At 33.5% G+C, this 8,313-nt stretch overlaps 1 protein-coding gene and 1 long non-coding RNA gene across 2 annotated transcripts in view; one reads left to right on the plus strand and one right to left on the minus strand.

Moving 5' to 3' along the window:
- Positions 1 to 8,313, plus strand: part of LOC106881795 (RUN domain-containing protein 3B) — a 48,465-nt gene that overhangs the window by 8,663 nt on the left and 31,489 nt on the right. The window lies entirely within an intron of this gene.
- LOC128247572 (uncharacterized) overlaps positions 3,023 to 8,313 on the minus strand; it is a 16,928-nt gene continuing 11,637 nt past the window's right edge. Inside the window, exon 2 of the long non-coding RNA XR_008263899.1 lies at positions 3,023 to 3,275. This is a non-coding gene — a long non-coding RNA (uncharacterized LOC128247572). The remainder of the gene's footprint in view (positions 3,276 to 8,313) is intronic.

Consider the following 8,313-nt stretch of genomic DNA (forward strand, 5'->3'; position numbering starts at 1 on the left):
CAGTAGGCTGTTCTCTACTACGCCCGAACTTGATTATATCTATAACAGCGAGAGAAGATGGCTTCTTTGTATATAATGGCGATCGAGGTGTTAGTTTCACTACATATATATAGCATATATATATATCACATATATATATATATATATCATATATATATATCACACACACACACATATATATATATATATATATATATATATATATATATTTTTATATATATAGTTGACCTTGGAGGAAATGCTATTGATAATATGCACAATAGATAAAATTAATAAAAATTAAAGCTTATCGGTTTTTCTGTTTATTCAGAGGTTGGTGGTAACCTCTTGCTAAAGGGAAAAAATCAACACATTTTAGTTATGGAAGAACACCAACTGATAAGTAGGAAGAAGAGTGTCCATAGTATTTGTTGAGCCTGCTTAAACTTGAGAAGAGGGCTAACTGGGTGAAAATAGTATGGTATTGTTTGAATTCTTGCTGGTCAATAATTGGATATTAACCGGTAGAGTGGGCATTCAGAAAAATGGCTTTGAGTACAAAAATAAAGTAAAATGTTAGTACTTTAGTGTAACTTAATGGGATCAGTGAGAAAGAGAGTGACAGGGTCATTGTGTTTTTTCATGTGAATATAATATGGAGTCAGCAATTCTGAGGAATGGTTTGATAATAGAGAGTATAGAAGTGCTGGCGAGTGTTGATTAAAGGGTTAACTAAACAGGTGGATAAGTATTCATTTGATAAATCCAGGACATGTGTGATAATGTGTTTCATTTTATAAAGTAGCACATTTAGAAACAGAAGGTATTAAATACCTGAACTTCTCACTCTAAGATTATGCACTTAAATCCATCCTAAGTGTTTTTGAAGCAAACGTTTTATTCCCATTCCTCCCAAAAGACAACATTTATATTTCCATGAAACTAAACAACTCTAGCTCATATAGATCCATTCAGGCCAAGGAGATACATGCAATTATGTTACTCTGGTAAAAAGAGTATTTGAAATTTATAAAAGATAAGCAGGTATTTAGTGTTGAAGTAGTTGCCTGGTCCTCTTTAGAAAAAAAAAAAATGAATCCATCCTTTTGCGATGAAATGTGTAGAAAGTGTGGTTTTTCAGGGAGAACTTATTGGAGATTATCATTATTTAGAGAATTTGATAGTTTTAGCTGCTTTTTTATTTTTTCTTGAATGAAATGTTGCAAATTTGATACATTATTTTCTGTTTGAAAGAAATGAGCATGGCAGACACATCCAGATCTTATTGCTCCAGCATAATGCATGTGTTTAGAACAAGCTAACTACATTGAAAGACAGTCTATGATGCATTGAGAGTGGGGAGAGTTTGTTACTCTTTGAATTCAAGAATCAAAGTAGAAGGCTGCAAAGAGAATCAGAGCTCAATGAATTGATGGATGTGCGTGTGCATGTCATCATTATCATCATTGTCGTTTAACGTCCGCTTTCCATGCTAGCATGGGTTGGACGATTTGACTGAGGACTGGTGAAACCAGATGGCTACACCAGGCTCCAATCTGATTTGGCAGAGTTTCTACAGCTGGATGCCCTTCCTAATGCCAACCACTCATAGAGTGTAGTGGGTGCTTTTTACGTGCCACTGGCACGAAGGCCAGTCAGGCGGTACTGGCAACGGCCACGCTCAAAATGGTGTATTTTATGTGCCACCCGCACAAGAGCCAGTCCAGGGGCACTGGCAACGATCTCGCTCAAAAGTCCTTACACATGCCGCGGGCACAAGTGCCAGAAAGGTGACGCTGGGCACAGGTGCCATCACAATTTCGCTTAGATGATGGAGTCTCCCATCAAAGATGGCATATGAGCATGCAGCTTTTGCCGAACGACCTGCACATTGATTTGTTTATAGTGATCAAATGTTCATGTCACACATTAGCTCACTCTCTCCATCAAATCAATGTTGTCTAAATAGGTGCACTGTGTGCCATATGTCAGTTGTCAAAGTGATCGCACATATATATATGTGTGTGTGTATGTGTTAAAGATGATGATATATATATATATGCATGTGTGTGTATGTAAAATTAGCTGGAAGAGAAACTGAGTCCAGGATTTGGTATACTTAGTACATATTCATCAAAAATGATAAAGGTAGCAATAACTGCCATTTTTCAAAAATCTTTACTGTTCATCTCAGCCTGGTTTTTCCATGTAACAGTTTCCTTTTTCATCAACTATTTGTTTCTCATGCTTGTATGGATTAGATAAGTTTGCAACACAGTAAATATCAATGCATAGCTATTTTGTACCATCTCACTTGTAACACTGCATTTTATGGTTTATGCAAGCTAATTCATCCATTTTCTGTAGCTTGGGTTGTTGTTTAGGGTTTTTTTTAGCCACCTTCTCCTGTTTTTGTAAAATTTCATGGCACTTTTTCCCTCAGTATGTTACCTGTTCTCATTATTAATATAATGATCTCATTCGCATTATTAACAATGCTGCTTTATTAAGTCATTTGAAGTTAGGCTGTTCTTTAATTCATATTAGTCATCCAAGAAATTATACCCATCTCATTACTTTCCAGTGATTATATGCTTTCAGTATTCATGTCTCACTGTCAAGTATAGAGAGAGAATCCATCAAGGGATAATAGTTTCCTAAATCTTCATGAATAACCTGCTTGTTATAGGTTCCATCCCTCTACCAATTTCTTTGTTTTTGTAGTCTTTTACTCAATATTTGTTAACTATATTCATAAGTGTTGCTTTTAATGTGATTTGATTTGTTTGTATGACTTGTACATATAGCTTTGTATATTTGGTGATTCATTTTCCTTTTTGATTTCATTTTGCAATTCCTGTTTTCTTTTTAAAACATATTCATACTTTTCAAATTTTTAGAAATTCTGTTTTGTAAAATAAATAGAAAGCTGAAGAAAATAAAGTACAGATGCAATAATGGATAATGAAGAGAATGATAACAATTCTTATTCATGAAAGCGAGTCCTATATATGAATATTTAATTAGGATTTTATTGATGTACTCTTTTCTTTTACTGAATTTTAAATTAACATTAGCTTTTGGCATGTATAAATCATATTTCTTTTACTTTTGTTAATTGGGTTTTTTGAATTCAAAAGCTGTTGTTGAATGATCAGATTCTTATTCTACATAATCATTTATATCATGACATATTTTTGATTAATGAAAGTGAAAAAGCTGAGTAGAAATGATGATTGACTTCTATAGGGCTTTCAGATAAATTTTTTTTTCTGCTTGGCACTCCATCTTCAAATCTGAAAAGAGGTAAAGTTCATTCAAATTACAAAAGCAATAGACAAAACTTGTAGAGGAAGAATAGAAGTACAAAAAAATCATAAAACACCATAATAAAATATTTTTTGTGCTAAATCAAATAACATTGGAAAGTATTAAAATAAATGGGAATATTATATGACAACCCAATAATTCAGTAGTTTGAAGTTGAAATACTCTGTAAGCATATTGCTATATGTACATATAATTTTATATGCTTCAATTCATTTCACCTTACTTACAAGAATAGATTATAAGTCATTTAAAAATATTACCAGAACTATACTGGTATCCTGTCCAAGGGAAGATTTATCTGTATTGCATTTAACACTTTAGCATTTAAATTAGCCATATCTAGCCAAAATATTCTACGAGTTTTATTTTCAAATCATCCAGTTCTCGCCTCTCACACCAACCCTACAATACCATTCTAAAACTTAGCAGTTACTTTATCAAAATCTCAAAGCTACAAAATAATGTATACTTATTTCAAAACTATGTGAATAAATTAGTGTTACTTTTGACCGAATAATGTAAATGTTAAAGAGTTAATGGAATAACACCAGAGATGAGCACCAGACTTTAATGCCATTTTGAGATTCAGGAAATGTTTACATTATACATTTTATGATTTGCATTTATCAACATTTGCATATGTTTATAAACAGAAACCAATGTAACCCTTCTGAAATTTCTTGTGAAAGGAAGTTAATCTGTATTTTCTGGATGAGATACATTTGAGATAGATACCTATTTGAGGATATTTGAGGCAGAATTTGAAGCCACAGCTTAAATACTTTCATCTTTTTAGTCACTAAACTGTTAACCCAAACATTAGAATTGAATTTAAAGTAGTACCTTAATTGAGAAATAAACTAAGTGTTTATAAATTTGAAAAAAAAAAAAAAATGGTCACTGGAGGCATTATTCATATGAACACATAATAATAATGGATGGTGTACATTGTATGAAAACACTGGATATTGATTTCTTGTAACCAGAGTTATAATAGACCAAGAAATAGATCAGCTCACAAAAATTAGATTCCAGCTGTAAGATGATACTAGATAAAGACAACTAAATATGTGTTGCCTGTCAGTATTTTGGACATGAATTTTTCCACATTATCTACTTCATCTTTATATTCTCATTTACACTATATTTCTCACATCATTTTCATGCATCTTCTTTCTACACACACGCACACACGCTCATCTTTTGGCTACAAATGAACTAAAAATCATTATTTTTAGCTCAAAATGTCAATGCTCTTCATGTCTGCTATACATCACTTTGTTGGACAACTGGAAATTATATTGTTATTTGCACTCATCTATTCTGTCATAAAAAATGCATGTTAGCCGGTGACAATAATACTATTTCAATACATTTAATTGTAAATAGTTATGGAAACTAATGAAAAATATTCATGTTAGTAAAAAAATATATTTAATTTTATGATTTGTGTTTTGACAATAAAACTGTCTTTGTTTCAAAACACGTATTTGTAAAACAAATTACTTTGTGAGAAAGAATTAAAGTTAAACCTGAAATAAAAAGCAGAAATCAGCTGCTAAGCTATTTAATAGATGTTGCATATGTATACTTGACCTATATTATCTTTTTTATGATGTGCTTTACAAATTATTTGATTTCTTTGGTTAAACTAATAAGTTTGAATGTTAACCTAATCTGCACCTAATTGCTATTGAAGATATAGTTTAACAGTCAATAATCAACTTATGCTATTAATGAACCATCACTATTGTATTTATAATTAATACATCTCTCTCATATACGTATTACTTAGTGTCCGTTATTAGACTGTGGTCATGCTGGGGCACTATCTTCAAGGTCATTTTTTTTTCTTGATTATATTAGCCCCACTTCTTTGTCCAGTATTTATTTTAACCATCTTGTAAGTTGATCTGGGCATAAAGAGATGTAAAATGCGTAGACCAAATACCAGACAGGATTTTTGTTCATCTCACTAATTCTGCTAACCATTATCAACACACACACACACACACACACACACAGATCTGTGTGTGTGTGTGTGTGTGTGTGCGCGCTTGTAGTGGCGGCGGCAGCAGAGGTGGCAGTGTGTGTGTGTGTGAAGATACATGGCCTTGTAAGATTGTGGTTTCGATTCCCAAACTGATTTGTGCATTGTGTTCTTAAGCAAGACACTTCATTTCACATTGTTCCAGTTCACTCAGTTGTAAATGAATAATCCTGCAATGGACTGGCATCTCATTCGGTGGGAATGTTGTGATCTCCCTCACTTACATGCCACGGAAAGCGGATAACTGGCCCTATGAGTTCTAGAGCATGAGAGAGTAATATCTTTACTTTTATCACTGTCATCATCATCGTCATCATTTAATGTCCTCCTTCCATGCTAGCATAGGGTGACTGGTTTGACAGGAGCTGGCCAGGCAGAAGACTGCACCAATCTTCTGTGTCTGTTTTGGCATGGTTTTTACTGCTGGTGCCCTTCCTACCACACCACACATGCATGTACGCACACACACACAAATATAGCTTATCAACTGAACATCAAGACTTTTTGCATACTTTTTAGAACATTGGTTTCTACAACTGAGTTAGATGTGAAAGCTATTGCTTATCTTTACACTTGTTACTGATGAGAGTATAGGCATCATACATCAGCATAGTAAGGTTTCAGCTTATCACCATGGTCCATTATGTGTGCGTGCCATTGCGTCACGCACACTCTCACTATTTCAGTTATGCCAATGACAAATCTAACATGAAATAACTTCTAAAATACGAAATTTTGTCAAAAACGTTCTATATGAGAAATTCTACCAGTATTCGAAGTTTCAAACTGTTTAGTTAAAAAAAAAAAATTAAAAAATAAATCCAGTGTCTTTAATATGAACAGGATTTTTGTTTAGTTTATTCTTTTACTCTTTTACTTCTTTCAGTCATTTGACTGTGGCCATGCTGGAGCACTGCCTTGAAGGGGTTTTAGTTGAAGAAATCAACCCCAGGGCTTATTTCTTAAGCCTACTATTTATTCTATCAGTCTCTTTTGACAAACCACTAAGCTACAGGGACATAAACACACCAACACTGGTTGTTAAGCAGTGAAGGGGGCGACAAACACAGACATAAAGGCACACACACACACACACACATACACACACACACATATATAGAGCAAATGGCTAATATCAGTTGGGTGTGAAGCTGGGGGTATTTCCAGAGAAGCACTCAACCTGAATACTGGGCTATCAACACACACAGACACATACGATGGGCTTCTTTTAGTTTCTGTCTACCAAATCTGCTCACAAGGCTTTGATTAGCCTGAGGCTATAGTAGAAGACACTTATCCAAGGTGCCATGCCGTGGTACTGAACCTGGGACCATGTGGTTGGGAAGCAAGCTTCTTGCCACTCATAGGAGTAAAAATGTAAAATGAAACAATGATAAAGCTAAATTTTTTTTAGTCTACCTTGATATACTTTTCATGTGAAATTTTAAACTGAAAAAGAAATGTTTTATACTTAACTATACATCACTGACTGTATCACTGTATTGATTAAACTATTGGATGTTGTTATACTCCACTGGTCACAATGCGCTTCCTTGCAGTGTCGTAGCTTTTAATTGATGCCACCCTGCTGGTTAGGCAGGCAGGCCAACATTCTCCCTGAACAGAATGCCTGTCCATCACAGGGTTTACTCACTTACAGCTGAGTGGACTGAAGCAACATAAAATCAAGTGTTTTGCCCAAGAACATAATGCACCACCAATCTGGAAAATGAAACCATGATCTTGTGAGTGTGAGTACAATATTTTAACCTCCAGGGTATGTGCCTTCACAACAATATGTATGTTGCTATTATCAGATTAAGAAGGATAAATCTGCCACAAAAATAAGACTTGTTCTTGTTGTTAGTCTGCCTATATATTCAGTGAAAGAATCTAAGCCATTGCATTTAGTCCGATTAACTAATTTGAGACCTTTGAACTCTCTAATAAAACTATGGTGGTATTCTGGAAGGATAAAAATAAAAAAAACAAAGACGAAAATACTTAATATCTCCATTGAATTTATCTTCCATTATATGCAACACACTCGTGTTGGAACCTTGACAGTTGAAACTGATTGTACAAAAAACTGATTATTTTGCACTCTTTCACTCTTTGTTGGCAAATACAATAACATACCTCTTAGTCTATCAGATAAGTATTGTCTTGATAATGTTATATATATCTAATGACCTATTACAGTTAATGTTCAGAGGTGTAAATATGTTTTAACTCCTTTAAATATACAATGAGATCTGTGTAGTCTCTTTTTTTTTTCTTCTTCATACCTTTTGTAGAAATAGAGAGCAGTGTTTATGAAGAAGTACTATACTGTTTGTTTGCTGCATGTGATACTGTGAATATTAATGAAGGAGAATCAGTCTTTATCTTTTACTTGTTTCAGTCATTGGACTGTGGCCATGCTAGGGCATTGGGATCTTTTTTAAAACGGGGGCCACATTTTTCATTAACGAAACACTTTGAAACTTGGAACACTGGTAGAATGTGTCATATAAAACATCTTTTTCTCTTAGTCTTCTTAAAAAAAAAAGAAATCCCTAAGTTATTCCATGTTAAAGTTGTCGTATTTCTGTAATTTCAACCAATCACTGACGTCCATTCAGCCGATATACATTAAGTGCCGACTACATAAACAAACGATTCTGAAACAATTCTATCGGTGATAGGGTTAGGGTTAGGGTAAAACAGCAAATTTAAAAAGAAAAAAGCAAATAAAACTAAGAAAAAAAAAAAGAAAATGAAAAAAGCAAATTTAAAATGAAAAAAGCAAATAAAGCAAAGCTATGGCTTAATCAGCCAAGGGAGTAAATATAAACAACTGAATACTTGTCAGTGATTGGTTGAAATTATCGAAATAAGACAATTTTTTACATGAAATAAATTCGAATACAAAAATATTTTTCTGTTCTATAACACAAAATGGATAAGTATAC

This window comes from Octopus bimaculoides, chromosome 4 (assembly GCF_001194135.2).
Source record: "Octopus bimaculoides isolate UCB-OBI-ISO-001 chromosome 4, ASM119413v2, whole genome shotgun sequence".
NCBI classification, from domain to species: domain Eukaryota; kingdom Metazoa; phylum Mollusca; class Cephalopoda; order Octopoda; family Octopodidae; genus Octopus; species Octopus bimaculoides.